Source organism: Malaclemys terrapin, chromosome 3 (genome assembly GCF_027887155.1).
Source record: "Malaclemys terrapin pileata isolate rMalTer1 chromosome 3, rMalTer1.hap1, whole genome shotgun sequence".
NCBI classification, from domain to species: Eukaryota; Metazoa; Chordata; order Testudines; family Emydidae; genus Malaclemys; species Malaclemys terrapin.
In genome coordinates, this window is record NC_071507.1 from 56016432 (window position 1) to 56033518 (window position 17087).

General features: G+C 47.7%; 1 protein-coding gene across 1 annotated transcript in view; it reads left to right on the forward strand.

The window, feature by feature from the left end:
* Window positions 1-17087, forward strand: part of ALK (ALK receptor tyrosine kinase) — a 570631-nt gene that overhangs the window by 102537 nt on the left and 451007 nt on the right. The gene's annotated exons all lie outside the window — the stretch shown is intronic.

Below are 17087 nucleotides of genomic sequence, written 5' to 3' on the forward strand. Positions count from 1 at the left end.
AAACATAATAAATGGAAGACTTAACTTATTTCAGAGTTTAATGATTTCATCAGTTTCATCCTGTTTAATTAATATGTGACTAGGTAGAAGCTTTTTTTGCAAGCGGCAAGGCTTAAAACCCTTCTTAGCTTTACTGTAGCAAGGTCATATGGTCTAATAGTTATAACAGGCACTAGACATTAAGACTTCTGTTTTTTATTTACAGCTCTGCCCTTGACTCTCGTGTGACCTTGGACAAACCCCATTTTATTGATGGATAATGTGGATTTTGATATTTACTTGTCTCGCAAGAGTGTTGTGAAGATCAACTAATGTAATGTCTGTAAAGTGTTTTGAGACCCTTGGGTGGGAGGAGCTATGAAATTGCAAAATATGGTTAATAATTAGCGTTAATGACATAAACAATACAAATAAGTCAAAAGACAAGACCAATGTCATTTGTTTAGTGCTTTCAACATCTTGTGCAGCTGGCAGATAGAGAATGGAGCATTCCCATTACACCATTCTCTCAAGCCATGTCCATGTCAACTTCTGCTCTACGGTGCTGGAACTGTTTGGATGAAGCAAGCAAGAGCAGCTGTATAAAGTCCTTTTGAATTTTCCTTTCCCTAGAAAAGGGCAGTTTGCAGATGGTGGCTCAGCATCCATTGGAATTATTGGTCCCACATGAGTTGGGGAGCTTTACTTTGAATGAAGGCCTTGGCTCTGGAGTTTTTCAGAGGTACTATGCAGCTGCGGCTCCCATTGACTTTCGTTGGAGTTGCAGGCGTTCAGCAGCTCTGAAAAATAGAGACATCTGGTGTTTTCAGGACCAAATATTCGTGGTGGTGGTCAGTCATATACCATCCCATTGCATATAGTTTGTCTAGTTGTAATCAACAGGGATTATTAATTTTAGACAATAGCAGCAGAAATGGATGGCACCATAACACTATCAAAATTGTATCCATCAAATAGCTTATTTTCAGGTATGTGACTAAAAAATAATGCAGGACTAACCCCTAATACTGTCTTGAGACAATATTCCCTTCATAAACTTAAGAGCAAAGAGAGCTGAGCTCAGAGTTTCAGAGTATATCTTACACTTTTTGTATTTTCAAAATCCTTTTACCCTTTTCTTGAAGGAGAGTGCCCATGTACTACTTCTTCCTCATCAGTCCCTTCCTTTTTTACCCACAAGGCCCCTTCTACCACCACCTTTCCTCATTTACTAAATGTTATCCTGTTAAAAACAATGAAATTCTTTAATAACATTCCCTTCCCCTTGCCTACACATTGTGGACCCTGTGGGGACTTGCCTGTATGCTCTGGGGTTCCCGATGGGCATAAATTATTTATTTTTAATATTATATTAAAATAGGGCAGATGTATTCTTATCAGTGGAACTGGAGTAAGGGAGTTAGGCTGGAAGCAACTTAGTCAGATGGAAAGAGCAGTGCACAGGGAAGTTTCACTTGTTCAACCTAACCTGCAATGAGCTTCATTCTTTTTGAATGAAATAGGCTTGTGGGAGAGGTGCAAAGTGTCCCCTCTCTGGCCCCTTAGAAATTAGCCAAGAAAGATAAACTACCATTGGGCTGTATCAGTTCTTCCTCAGATCCCCCCCGCCCTCTAACCTAGCATCCTTCCCTATGGTGCAATGAAGCTGAGTTGCCCTGGAGACAGGTTGGAAGTGTCACTGCGGTCCAGAGCTGGTATGAAGGCAAGGGACCTCCATGCAGATCCTTGGGGACCTGCAAGGCTTGTGAGGGTTGACTTTGCAGCCTCATCTATGTTAGGTGAGGTTGGGGAGCAATCCTTGCCCCTGGCTGGAATCCTTGCACAGATTTTGTCTTATAGACACCCCTTCCCCTGTCATCAGAGAGGATGTTATGGGATAATAGGACTGCAGAATGATTTACAGGAGGTGTCAGTCCTCCAGGAAAATATTTGCCCCTGACTCTTTGTGCTGAGATCCTAAGCCCCTATTTCTGTTTTCTTGGTAGCACACTTGCTCATAGAGTTGCTCACTAAATTAAAATAGCATGAAATAGAAGATAAGGAGAAACAGCATTTTTCCTTCAAACCTCATGCTGACTTTAAAGTGAGTCAGAAGGAGAACACTGTGCTGCAATTTATTTTTCTTAAACCAACTTTTAATCTGCATTGAAGTAACTACCCGCCCCCCTTCACACACACACAACTCCTCAATTCCTTGGAACACCATTTTCAATTTTCAGACAACTCTTAGCAAATTGAAAACTGGGCTGCAAAGGTGAGAAGAGGGTGGTGTAGGGTCAGGGATTTCTTACAGCCTGGTGAAGTTAGTGTAGCAATGGTTTCAGGACTTTGTTGATTAAAAGTCTTACTGGCATTCTCCAGTGTGGCTGCAAATTTTTTTTGTAAAAATGGGTACAGACCTCTGCTGTTGCACATGGACAAGAGACCAGACTCTGCTGTAATGAAAGTAAAGAGGATTCATTATTTGGATCTTGATGCAGATAGACCTGGAAGTTTTTATCTGACTCTTTAGTTTGCAGACTGTGGGCTTGTCTTCACTGCAAAATTGACTTGAGTGCTGCTGCCTTTGTCCACATAACACACAAACCCTTAAATAAGTGTGGTGGTGCGTTTTACTTAAGTTGCTGGCCCATTGGGGGGGTATAGACTAAAGCTCATTTAGTACAACTTGTCAGCTGCTGACATGACTGCTCTGCTGTATGGAGGCAAGCTTGTTTTGCTCAAGTGCTGCTAGTCTTCCAATGCCTTCCCACAATTCCAATGTTGCCAACTTCAAAAGATCAAAAATCATGTCAGACCCCCCAAAAATCATGAGTTTAAAAAAAAAAAAAGATATTGTAGTTTTTGGTTTGTCTTGGTTTTTGAACTCCCCTTCCCCTTGCACGTGAGTGGGTGGGAAAAGGGGAGATATAATTAGTGCTACACTGTTTCCCAAGTCTAGTGGGTAGGGGTTTAGCCCTACATCTGTTCATCTCTTGCCCAGAAGTTAATTCTGTCCCACAACCTCCAAACCAGTCTTGTCCTCCCATCAGTTCAGTTCAACCCCCCTCCACCCTTATCTCTGCTTCTTCTGGGGCTCTTTCCCTCACACATAGGAAAAGGGAGTGGGGGCTTTAGGGAGGTCCTCTCCCTGTTCCAGGCTGGGGGAAGGGAGCAGGGCCGGCTCCAGTGTTTTTGCTGCCCCAAGTGGCGAGGGGGGGGGGGGAAAGCCGCAATCGGCGGCACTACGCCACTTCATTATTCAGCGGCAGGTCTTTCCCTCCAAGAGGGACCGAGGGACCGGCCGCCGAAGACCCAGATGTGCTGCCCCAAGCACCTGCTTGCTGCGCTGGTACCTGGAGCCGGCCCTAGAAGGGAGGCAGCTCTGGTGTCTGTTCTTCTCCTCCTCCTCCTCCCTCCCAAGTGTTGCAGGGAGGGGGGGAACTGTTCTTTCCCTGTTGCTCATGGGAGGGGAGGAGGAGGAGCTGCCTTGAGCTGCTGGGCTCGTAAACTCCCTCCTCCTTCTCCTTCTCCTCTCCCATGAGAAAGGCTTTGGGTTGCTAAGGGGAGGGGAAAGAGCTCTTGCTTCCTGAAGCAGTACTGAGTGGTTGCACTGCCTCAGGAGGTGGTTAAATGGGGCAGGCAGCCAATCAGAGGACTTACAAGAAGCTCCAGCTCTCTAGCAATGTGTCATTGCAAGTCCACATCAGATGTGGAAAAAAATCCATGAAAGTTGGTAACACTGGAATTCCCCTCAGGTGTCCAGAAAGGCCAGAGAAGTTATCCCAGAATTTATGGGGAGAGAATTCATAGAGCAGCTTAGCTTACTGAAGTGCAAAGAACTGGAGTCCTGCCTCCAGAATTCATAGACTCTCAAATGTGAGTTTAGTGCGAGTGTGGACAAAATAGCTTGAGTGAGACATTTTGCAGTGTCGCTGCTCTCACTCAACCTAGGCTAACACAAGAAGTAACTCAAGCAAACTATACTGAAGACATACCCTGACCTTCTCACCTGTGCTGCCTAATGTCACCACACAGGGCTTCCCTAAATCCTGAACTGGATTACCAAGTCATAGAAGGGCTGCTTATTGCACTTGTTAGTAACTTTTAATTCTGAGCTGAAGATCAATAAACCATGCTGCTCAGCTCCTTATCACCCTCATACACATTGTATCGGGGTGAAAGTAAGTCCAGTGATTTACCGGTACGCTGGGGCCAGCTCTGGCCCTGGAAGGGGCAGGGCCTAGGGTGGAAGGGGCGGGGCTGAGGGACTCAGTGCCGGCCCCAGGCCACCCTGTAAGTTAAGTGCCTCCGCTCCCCCCGGATAGCAGCAGCAGCTCTGGGGGCTATTTAAAGGACCCAGGGCTCCCCTGCTTCTACCGCCCTGGCCCTGTAAATAGCCGCGGGAGCCCTGGGGAAGCAGCAGGGCTCCCGCGGCTATTTAAAGGACCTGGGCGGCAGAGGCAGCTGGAGCCCCAGGCCCTTTAAATAGCCCCTGGAGTCCCCCACTACCCCGGGCTCTGGGGGCTATTTAAAGGGCCTGGGGCTCCCCTGCTTCTACTGCCCCGGCCCTGTAAATAGCCGCCGGAGCCCTGGAGTAGTGGCGGTGGGGCTCCGGCAGCTATTTAAAGGGCCGGGACGGTAGAAGCAGCAGGAGCCCCGGACATTTTAAATAGCCACCAGAACCCCGCAGCCCTACCCCGGAGCTCCAGCAGTGGGGCTCTGGTGGCAATTTAAAGCCCCTGCTGGGAGCCCCAGGCCCTTTAAATTGCCTCCTGGGGAAGCCGGGCTGCCCCGGTACAGCAAACCGGCTCTTGCTGGTATGCTGTACCGGGGCATACTGGCTTACTTTCACCTCTGCATTGTACCCTCCCCCTTGACAAGATACATGAAGCACTCCTAGCTTCTCTACTCACCCACAACTCCCCTACATAAGTGTCCCAACTCCCCTCTTCACTCCACAGGAGAGCCAAGTAGTAACCTCAATGGGATTAGTTTCTATGATAAGATTCCAGGAATGTCACAATGAAGCCTAAAATGTCTGCACAGTCAGTGTGAAGCCATGGAAACAGCTACAAGCATGGATGGGGGCTCTCTTTGTTCATGTTTCCATGTTCAATCACCACTGGGTTTCAGTCTACCACCATCCCGTTTTTAAGTTCTCAGCCATTTTGACTTCACAAATTCCACCCATTTGGTGTAAACCTACAATAAGGCATGAAGCTGTGCCATGCCAAATGTGTTCAACTGTTATCAGACATAACTCATCCAATTGCCACTCTCACTCTACAGATAATTTGTATGCAAGTTTCATTTGATGTATGAGGGAGACTGCACAGATGGTGAGCTGCTTAGCACAACTACCATACCCATGCACCCACCTGCACAAATCACACACATCTCCCAGCACAAACCTCCAAGAAACACACAACCATGCATGCAACTACACAACCAGCATACACAAAACCCCCAAACATACATAGCCCTTCACTGCAATACACACACCCTGATTTGCCACCCCCACAAATCAACGCACATCTTGCAGTATTCTCATTCTGTCTGCATGTCACTCTGAAGCCTAGAATATCTATTGAGTCAGTGTGAAGTGCTGGAAACAGCTCAGAGCATAGCTGAGAGGTCTCTCTGTTCAGAACATCACCAAGTTCAACCATCATTGGGACCTGTGGAAACCACATGGAATGTTGGCACGCAAAGGTTCTGTGGCACTTGGAATGTGACAGTTGCTCAGAGGGGGTGGGAGTAACAGCTATGGGGGGGACAAAGAGGTGGTGGTGCCTGCAACCAGAGGGCTGCTCTGCATAAACCATGGGGAACATGTTAACACAGCAACCTTGCTGAGTACAACACAGCACATGAAAATAAGAGCCCTCATTTCTGGTTTTTAAACACACGACTTTATGAATTGCACCCCTGTGAGAGCACAAGCTTTCAGCTCCTAGTAATTTCATAATTCCACAGAGCCTGTTAACTTGTAAAGGTTGTAGCCTATACTGGAAATGTGCATGATGTAGGGATGGTTGGCTTCTGTTGCAAGAGAGTGAGGCCGGATGGCTGGAGTTAATTTTTATATATATGTCTTACATTTGTACGTTAATTTGCAAAACTGTAACTGTGCCCATAGTTTTTAAATGCATAGGATTTTTGTTGGTTTAATGAAGTCATATTTGGCTTTAATGTTAAGCAGCACCTTAACTTGAAGTTAACAAGGTAATTTGTGTGTTTTGTTTCAGCATGGTTCTCAATGTGTGCTTAAAGGGAAGTGCCAAATGCAAGTCACTTATGGGTACATGGCTGCTCTTCAAATCCCATTCAGTAGCAATGAGACATGGTTTCTTGAGTCATTCTAAAGCTGTCCCCTCATGGCATAAGTAGAAAAGAAATGTCGGCACTGTGCTGTTAAACCAGGTGTCGGCAACCTACAGCACGCGAGCCAAACACGGCCTGCGAGCCGATTCTGAGTGGCACGCTGCTGCCCGGGGAGAGGAGGCGGAGGGGCCGGAAAGTGCCAAACTGGGGGAAGAAGCGGGGGAGGACGGAAGCTTGGCTGCCGCAGGACCAAGCTTCTCCCTCCTGCCCCTGCAGGGGAGAGCGGTTGGGGGGGGGGTCCCGGCCCCCCGCCCCACTCAGCCCCCCCACCCACCGCTCTCCCCTGCGGGGGCAGGAGGCAGAAGCTTGGTGCTGCGGCAGCCAAGCTCCCCCCCCCCCCTGTTTCTTCCCACAACGTGGTGCATTCCGGCCCCTCCTCCTCCTCCTCCCCCCCTCCCTGCCGGCGACGGCCCTTGCGAGGGGGAGCGGGAGCCGAGCCGAGCGGCAGCGTGCTCGCTGCTCCGTAGAGGAGGCAGAGAGAGGTAAGGACGGGCCTTTGGGAAGGGGGTGGAACAGGGCATATCCCTCCCAGCCCCCTGCCATGAGCCACTCAGGGCACCCCCACGAGCCGAGCACCCCAGCCTTCTGCCCTGCAGCCCCCACACACCCCCAAGCCCTCTGCCCTGCACCTCACACATCCTCCAGCCCTCTGCCCTGCACCCCCCAACACCCAGCCCTCTGCCCTGCACCTCCACACACACCCCAGCCCTCTGCCCTCACCTCGAGTTGCCCCCAACACCCAGCCTTCTGCCTTGCACCTCCCCCCAACACCCAGCCTTCTGCCCTGACCTCAAGTCGCCCCGCTCAGCCCGCTGCAGGCCTAGGTGAACAGAACCCCAGGCTGGCAGTGAGCTGAGCAGGCTGGCGGCGTAAGATCAGCATTTTAATTTAATGTTAAAGGAAGCTTCTTAAACATTTTGAAAGCCTTGTTTACTTTACATACAACAATAGTTTAGTTATATAACATAGACTTATAGAGAGAGACCTTCTAAAAAACATTAACATGTATTACCGGCATGCGAAACCTTAAATTAAAGTGAATAAATGAAGACTCGGCACACCACTTCTGAAAGGTTGCCTACTCCTGTGTTAAACTAAACTTCCAGGTTGATGAATTAGCTGTTTCAGCAACAAGGCCCATTGAAGGGAGATCAGAAGATAAATGACTGTCAAATGGTTGAGCAATGTTAAGGTCAATTGTTGCTGAGGTCAGTTTTATTGAACAATGGGCCTATTTCTGAAGGGTCACATAATGCTAATAATAATTTTTGCTTTAATGAAAATACTCAGCATGGTGAAGGGAGAATTAACTTTTAAATGTTAGAATTAAATATTTTTTTAAACTGGGGATTTTCAGACCATCTGATTAAATTTTATTCCAATCAATGTGAAATATCTGTACAGTGAAAATATGCTTTAGAAAATAATTTGACTGAATGCCAAAAACAAATTGACTTTTTTTCCCTTTACCAATTGACTTTGAATTGCTAGTGTATATACAGTGAATAGTTAATGTATAGTTAAGGATTCAAATTTGCCAGGGCTTGAAAAACCTACTAAATGAGGGCAAATAGAAATTATACCCAGGCAAGTAGGATGAGTGGGAACCGCGACTGTAATGTGCTGTGTGTGTGTGTGTGTGTGTGTGTGTGTACATACACCTTTTGGAAAGGAGAAGTCTATAGAGGATGGGCTCCACTTAAATCAAAATGGAACCAGATTGCTGGCATGTAAAATGTAAAAAGGTCATAGAGGAGTTTTTAAACTAACAGCTGGGGGAAAGCCAACAGGTGCAGAGGTGCCAGGGCTGGCTCCAGGCACCAGCGGAGGAAGTGCGTGCCTGGGGTGGCGCATGCAAAGGGGCGGCATTCAGTCCATTCTTGGGGCGGCACAGTCCGTGCGGCTTTTTTTTTTTTTTTTTTTTTTGCTTGGGGCAGCAAAAATGGTAGAGCCGGCCCTGAGTGGAGCACACGGTTTGGACAGATACATCCCTTAGGGGAGGATTTATTAAAGGGGATACTTTATATACTAATAAAGAGGAGAGGATAGAAGTTGATAAAGTACAGGTAGGAACTGAAGAGAAACAGTCAAAAGAGTCTCCATTTCTCCTTTAACAGGAGGAGAGAGAGAATGAGAACAGCTGCCCCCATAAGTTGCTAGTAAGTGCCCACAGGTAAGCTCTGCTGGTGGGTGTCACGGAGTCCCCAGGCGATGCTCTGGAACTGCTCCCCACAAAGCCAGTCAGGACTTTGGGGAGCCTCCTCTCCCATGGAACAGACTGTCTTCAGGGCAAGAAGCTCACACGGCTTCACCTCCTGGGTTTCTCCTGGGAGCATTCAGCAAATGCCCCTCCATGCGCTTCCCACAGCGAGTCCGCCCAGGCAGGGTCCTGGGGAAGCCAGAGGGTCCTGCACGCACCCCCACTTTGCAGTCAGACGTGACTCTCAGCCAGCCAGTAAAACAGAGGTTTATTAGATGACAGGAACATGGTCTAAAACAGAGCTTGTAGGTCCAGAGAACCGGATCCCTCCACCGGGTCCATTCTGGGGCCCAGCAAGCCAGACACCCCCGTCTGCCCTCACTCCTAGTCCCCAGCCAGCTCCAAACTGAAACCCCCTCCAGCCCCTCCTTCTCTACTGAGTTCCTTTACCGGACCACCTGACCTCTTTGTTCTCCCACACCTTTAGCATCCCTTTGCAGGGAGGAAGGGCCTGGCCATTAGTTGCTAGGCAACAGAGGGTGGGTCAGAAACTGTGGCACCCACACAGTATTCAGAGGAAACATTAAGAACAGTCCCACTTCATCACAGTGGGTATGTCTACACTGCCTCAGGAAGTGCAATTGCACCTCGTAGAGGCAAGCCTGAGCTGATTGTGATCTAGAGTGCAATGTAGACATATTCAGTGAGCATTTTGAAGATTTGATGTTTGTCCTGTCATCACTGAATTATGGGTTAGGGGAACTATGCAGATGGAGGTCTGGAATGAGCCTGAATGTTCCTTGCTTCAGCCTTCCTGCTCATGTCATTGAATTTAACTCATAACAAAAGCCATTAATTATTCTGTTTCACCGCTAGGCTCTTAACTACAGTTGTTCCAAACACAGTAAGTGCAAATAGTTTGATATAACTTGCCAGTCCACTGTGGCCTCTTATACCTACTTTACGCACACATAACTGACTGTAGAAAGTGGAAGGCAATGGAAAATCAGACCCTTAATTTTACATACCCCACAGCTGGTCTTTTTTTGATGATACAATGCTGATTTTTTTCCAGGACTTGTATCAAGGAGGTTATTAGTAAATATACCTGTTTTTTTTCAGACTGCTTAGTCCTCTCCCACTCCCTCCCAGGGTCTCTTCTTTCCTCCTTTCCCTTCTTTATTTCTTCTTCCTTTTCTTCCATGCTCCCAATTTTCCTTCTTGGCCGTGGCCCTTCAAAGGCACTAGAAAGAGTTCATAACCCCACTATTTGTGGCAGCTACCTCCCCCTGCCCACCCCAAATGTTAGAGAGCGCTGGTCTGATTTTCAGAATTGCTGAGTCCCTGCAGTTTCCCTTGGCTCCAGTCTGAGTTGTGGAATGCTGTGCTGTACTTCCAGAAAATCAGGCCATACATTTTTATCTTTCTTTTGTGTGTGTGTGTGTGTGTGTGTTTCACAGCAACCTTGGAGAACCGTATTTTTCTCTCTAGTCTCATCTATTTTCAGTTCCTTGTCTCTCCCTTTATTGCACGCAGCCCTCCTGGTCTGCAAGAATTACTTTCTCTTCATAAATTATTAGTATATTTTGTTGGAGGGCTCGGTTGCTGCTCCACAGATCTGACATGCACTCCACGGAGAACCAACAGCAGCATACTCCTTGGCTGTGTGCAGGCAGCCGTAGCTCATGTTAAGGATGCCAAATGTTCTTTTGATGGTGGCTGAGGGTTCTTAGCTCATATAATCCTTTGTCTGCGTGAGCTTCTGTCAGAGCCTCACGAAAGAAGGCTAGACACTAAAGCACAATGAAAAATCAGCAATCACCTATAAAGCCTTTCTTGTTCTTTATTTTCCACTCCTGTTGCGGATGGGGTTGGAAACACCATGAAGGTTTGAATGTGTTTCAGGGTGGGGTTTATGATCTGTGACTGGCGCCGGGATATACAAGAGATGGGCTCCGTATGCGAGTTCCTTCAAGTGATCTTGTCTGGTTAAAAATAATGTATTTAAAGAAGGGGCCTTATTCATCATTTTCGTATGACCCCTTTGTACCTGCTTGGTGCAAAGGGGCGTAGGGCAGATGTAAAGCTCCCTTCTCCTAATGAATATAATCCGTGCAGGGGACACTATGGTGCTCCTCAAGACTCCCCCTCCCATGCAGAGGGCACAGCAGGGATGGGAGTAGTATGGTCTGGGCAGTGCTACCGTCTGGTGATTCAGTATAGTACAGACCCGTTTACGCGCCGATGTTGGGAGTCAAGCCGTCACGACCGCGTGTTAACAGATTGCGGGTTAAGAGGGCCATGCTGAAATATCTTAAGATAACTGTATATACACATGTATAATTATCTAGGATTACACATGTATTCACAGCATCCGAAATACTGCAGGCCTATCCATTAACGGCGCTTTGCAAGAATATAAATTCAAATGTGTAATCTAATAAAAACATTATTATTACTACACAGGCGTGAAAGTAACTCAGGACACTTACCGGTACGGGGTGGGAGCGCTTCTGGTCCCTGGAAGGGGCGAGGCCTCGGGCGGAAGGGACTAGGGGTCAGCATCCCCCAGCCAGCCCTTCCAGGCCTCCTGGTCCGCTCTGCCCGGGGTTCCCGTGGCGATTTAAAGGGCCCGGGGCTCCGGACACCGCTGCTGCAGTAGCAATGTCCAGAACCCCAGGCCCTTTTAAATTGCCGGTCCCGGGGGCCAAAGGGGCGGGGACCTTAAAGCGCCGCAGGGTCCTTTGCCGTGGCAGCGCTTTAACGTTGCTGCGCGCCCCCAGCAGCGCTTTAATGTCCCTGCCCTTTTTGCCTCCCCCGTCAGCGGCCCTGCTGGTGGGGGGGCGGAGGAGGGGCAGCAACATTAAAGCGCCTCCATGGCAGTGCTTTAAGGACGGTCCTTTGCTGTGGCAGCACTTTAACATTGCTCCCCCTCCCCCCGCCACCCCATCAGCTGTAAAGATGTACAACACGTTTCTGCTCCGCACTTCCTGTCAATTTCTATCAGTGAGTTAGTGAGCAAATCTGTAGCGCTACATAGCAAATTCCTGTGCCGTGTGTTAACGAGTCTCGCGTGTTAAATGGGTAGCACTGGGAGGCATGGTGCTACCGCACGTTAAGCGGATTCACGTGTAAATGGGTCTATACCCATTTGCTTTGCGAACAGGGGCTGCTAACAGGGAGTTTCGCAAGGGAGTTCTCCAGGTGAAGGAGGAGCAATACAGCAACCTTTTGGGGTAAGTGACTGTCTGTAGTGTGTGTTTGTTTGTGTTTGAGGGTTACTTGCTGTGTGCTGAGCTTGTGTTTGTCAGTCTGTTTGTTTGTTTTGGTTGTTTGAAGGACCGTGTGCTGTGGCTGGCAGTTGGAAGCTGTGAGCTTCAAAGGAAGGTTTGAAAGCTAGAAGCCTCTGGTAAGTGGCTGAGCCTTAATCAGTGGGCGGGGCATTCATACAGGCCAGGGCTTTATAAAGCAGCGCACAAGTGACCAGGGAGCTTTGCAAACAGGGGCTGCTAACAGGGAGTTTCGCAAGGGAGTTTGGAAGGGGAGCAGGAAGGGGGCGAGGGTCCCTTGCCGGTTCCATCTGTTTTCCCTTGATTCCCCTTAATACCTATAAAGCAACTACATTCTAACTGTTTGCTTAAACAACCCTTTCAGCTGACAGGGGGCTGCAGACGGGAGTTTGACAGAGGGAGGCTTACGATGGTTAGGAAGACCCACAACACCTGTGCCAGCACTGCTACTGTCTCCTCCACCTGTGCCTGTAGCCAGACAGAGTGCCTAAGCATGGATGCCTCTACCCAGATCCTGGTGTGGTTTTGCAAAGACTGTAACTTGCAATTTCCACTTACTGATATCCAGGCTGGGGGGACCATCCAATGTGAAAGGTGCCTGCTGGTGGAATCTCTCAGGCAGCAGGTGGGAGAGCTACAGGAGGAGGTGGCTAGGTTGAGGAGCATCCGTATCCACGAGCAATTCCTCGACAGTGTCCATGTGGAGACAGCTGAGGTAGCTGTCCCAGTACACAGGACTGCTGATACACCACTGGTGGAGGAGGAGATGGCTCAGGGTGGACGCTGGCAGCTGGTTACTTCTGGCAGCAGGCAGTGCTCCACCCTTGCTCCGAACCCTCCTGCCGTGGTTATACGTAACCGTTATGCACTTCTTGATGCAGGAAAGAAGGAATCACTCCCTACAGTAAAGGAGGAGAAGCCTCGTACCCCTAAGGCTGGAGAGTCTGCTGCCACCACTGCGAATAGGAAACGTAGGGTAGTGGTGGTCGGAGACTCTCTGCTGAGGGGGACGGAGGCGCCCATCTGTCGCCCTGACATTTCATCTCGGGAGGTATGCTGCCTGCCGGGGGCCCGTATCCGAGACGTTACGGAGGCATTGTCGAGGATTATCCGGCCCTCTGACTACTACCCCATGCTACTCATCCATGTGGGCACAAATGATACTGCGCGGTGTGACACTGAGCGGATCAAGAGTGACTACAGGGCTCTGGGAGCACGGGTGAAGGAGTTTGGAGCGCAGGTGGTATTCTCTTCAATTCTTCCTGTCAAAGGTAGGGTCCCGGGCAGAGACAGATGCATCATGGAGGTGAATGCCTGGCTGCGAAGATGGTGTCGCCAGGAGGGCTTTGGCTTCCTAGACCACGGGATGCTATTCGAGGATGGACTGCTAGGCAGAGATGGCGTTCACCTTTCGAGGAGAGGGAAGACCCTATTCAGACACAGACTGGCTAACCTAGTGAGGAGGGCTTTAAACTAGGTTCGACGGGGACAGGTGAGCAAAGCCCACAGGTAAGTGGGGAACATGGAGACCGGGGAAATGAGTCGGAAACAAGAGGGAGTGTGGGCTATATTGGCAGAGAGAAAGGAGAGTCAGGAAAAAACTGGGAGGAAAGATCAAACCAGTATCTTAGATGCCTATATACAAATGCGAGAAGTATGGGGAATAAGCAGGAAGAACTGGAAGTGCTAATAAATAAATACAACTATGACATTGTTGGCATCACTGAAACTTGGTGGGATAATACACATGATTGGAATGTTGGTGTGGATGGGTACAGCTTGCTCAGGAAGGATAGACAGGGGAAAAAGGGAGGAGGTGTTGCCTTATATATTAAAAATGTACACACTTGGACTGAGGTAGAGATGGACATAGGAGACGGAAGTGTTGAGGGTTAGGCTTAAAGGGGCAAAAAACAAGGGAGATGTCATGCTAGGCGTCTACTACAGGCCACCTAACCAGGTGGAAGAGGTGGATGAGGCTTTTTTCAAGCAACTAACAAAATCATCCAAAGCCCAAGATTTGGTGGTGATGGGGGACTTCAACTATCCGGATATATGTTGGGAAAATAACACAGCGGGGAACAGACTATCCAACAAATTCTTGGACTGCATTGGAGACAACTTTTTATTTCAGAAGGTTGAAAAAGCTACTAGGGGGGAAGCTGTTCTAGACTTGATTTTAACAAATAGGGAGGAACTCGTTGAGAATGTGAAAGTAGAAGGCAGCCTGGGTGAAAGTGATCATGAAATCATAGACTTTGCAATTCTAAGGAAGGGTAGAAGGGAGAACAGCAAAATAGAGACAATGGATTTCAGGAAGGCAGATTTTGGGAAGCTCAGAGAGCTGATAGGTAAGGTCCCATGGGAATCAAGACTGAGGGGAAAAACAACTGAGGAGAGTTGGCAGTTTTTCAAAGGGACACTATTAAGGGCCCAAAAGCAAGCTATTCCGCTGGTTAGGAAAGATAGAAAATGTGGCAAAAGACCACCTTGGCTTAACCACGAGATCTTGCACGATCTAAAAAATAAAAAGGAGTCATATAAAAAATGGAAACTAGGACAGATTACAAAGGATGAATATAGGCAAACAACACAGGAATGCAGGGGCAAGATTAGAAAGGCAAAGGCACAAAATGAGCTCAAACTAGCTACGGGAATAAAAGGAAACAAGAAGACTTTTTATCAATACATTAGAAGCAAGAGGAAGACCAAAGACAGGGTAGGCCCACTGCTTAGTGAAGAGGGAGAAACAGTAACAGGAAACTTGGAAATGGCAGAGATGCTTAATGACTTTGTTTCGGTCTTCACCGAGAAGTCTGAAGGAATGCCTAACATAGTGAATGCTAATGGGAAGGGGGTAGGTTTAGCGGATAAAATAAAAAAAGAACAAGTTAAACATCACTTAGAAAAGTTAGATGCCTGCAAGTCACCCGGGCCTGATGAAATGCATCCTAGAATACTCAAGGAGCTAATAGAGGAGGTATCTGAGCCTCTAGCTATTATCTTTGGAAAGTCATGGGAGACGGGAGAGATTCCAGAAGACTGGAAAAGGGCAAATATAGTGCCCATCTATAAAAAGGGAAATAAAAACAACCCAGGTAACTACAGACCAGTTAGTTTAACTTCTGTGCCAGGGAAGATAATGGAGCAAGTAATTAAGGAAATCATCTGCCAACACTTGGAAGGTGGTAAGGTGATAGGGAATAGCCAGCATGGATTTGTGAAGAACAAATCATGTCAAACCAATCTGATAGCTTTCTTTGATAGGATAACGAGCCTTGTGGATAAGGGTGAAGCGGTGGATGTGGTATACCTAGACTTTAGTAAGGCATTTGATACGGTCTCGCATGATATTCTTATCGATAAACTAGGCAAATACAAATTAGATGGGGCTACTATAAGGTGGGTGCATAACTGGCTGGATAACCGTACTCAGAGAGTTGTTATTAATGGTTCCCAATCCTGCTGGAAAGGCGTAACGAGTGGGGTACCGCAGGGGTCTGTTTTGGGACCGGCTCTGTTCAATATCTTCATCAACGACTTAGATATTGGCATAGAAAGTACGCTTATTAAGTTTGCGGATGATACCAAACTGGGAGGGATTGCAACTACTTTGGAGGACAGGGTCATAATTCAAAATGATCTGGACAAATTGGAGAAATGGTCTGAGTTAAACAGGATGAAGTTTAACAAAGACAAATGCAAAGTGCTCCACTTAGGAAGGAAAAATCAATTTCACACATACAGAATGGGAAAAGACTGTCTAGGAAGGAGTACGGCAGAAAGGGATCTAGGGGTTATAGTGGACCACAAGCTAAATATGAGTCAACAGTGTGATGCTGTTGCAAAAAAAGCAAACATGATTCTGGGATGCATTAACAGGTGTGTTGTGAGCAAGACACGAGAAGTCATTCTTCCACTCTACTCTGCTCTGGTTAGGCCTCAGCTGGAGTATTGTGTCCAGTTCTGGGCGCCGCATTTTAAAAAAGATGTGGAGAAATTGAAGAGCAAACAAGAAGATTAAAGGTCTTGAGAACATGACCTCTGAAGGAAGGCTGAAAGAACTGGGTTTGTTTAGTTTGGAGAAGAGAAGACTGAGAGGGGACATGATAGCAGTTTTCAGGTATCTAAAAGGGTGTCATGAGGAGGAGGGAGAGAACTTGTTCACCTTAGCCTCTAAGGATAGAACCAGAAACAATGGGTTTAAACTGCAGCAAGGGAGGTCTAGATTGGACATTAGGAAAAAGTTCCTAACTGTCAGGGTGGTTAAACACTGGAACAAATTGCCTAGGGAGGTTGTGGAATCTCCGTCTCTGGAGATATTTAAGAGTAGGTTAGATAAATGTCTATTAGGGATGGTCTAGGCAGTATTTGGTCCTGCCATGCGGGCAGGGGACTGGACTCGATGACCTCTCGAGGTCCCTTCCAGTCCTATAATCTATGAATCTATGAATACTGTACCTATGCAATGGCCCATAGGATTTATCTACACTGCAGCCTTAAGGGAGCCTCCTAGTGAGTAGACAGACTCACGCTAGCTCTGCTCAAGCTTGCATACTAAAAATAGCAGTGTGGACATTGCCGCCCAGGCAGTGGCTTGGGCTAGCCACCCCATCTTGGACCCATGTTGTCAGGCAAGCTAGGACTTGTGTGCCTCAAGTCTGAGCTGCTGCCTGTGCCACAACATCCACACTGCTATTTTGAACACACTAACTCAAGTGGATCTAGCACAAGTATATATAACTGAACTGGGAGCCACGCTCCCAACTACAGGGTAGACCTATCTATAGAGACCACTGAACCAGGGATTCAAATAAGGGCAGCTTTCAGGACTGTCTGAGCCTGCACTGGGGCCTGTGTCAGCTCCAATTATCCCCTTAATAATGAAGCCCAATCTGCCTAGCCTCCATCTCCACACTTAATGGATCCACCTAATTCCTTACCGGTAGGGCACATTGCAATTTAGATTAGTCCCTCTAATGTCTTAAAATCTCATTCACTTTTCACTCTTTATGCTATTTACTTTTTGCATTTTATTCAGCTTGGACTGTGGAACTACACAAGTTTCACTTTCGGGCTCTCATGCACTAACATAATGCTGCAGTGTTTGTGTTGCACACACTATAAGGTAAATTTTTACTCACTGAGACAATTTTGACTTGTTGGAAATTACCTAGCAACGTTGGGCACACATTTCCATCCTCATTCTGCAACTGGGTCTGTGTAGCTGG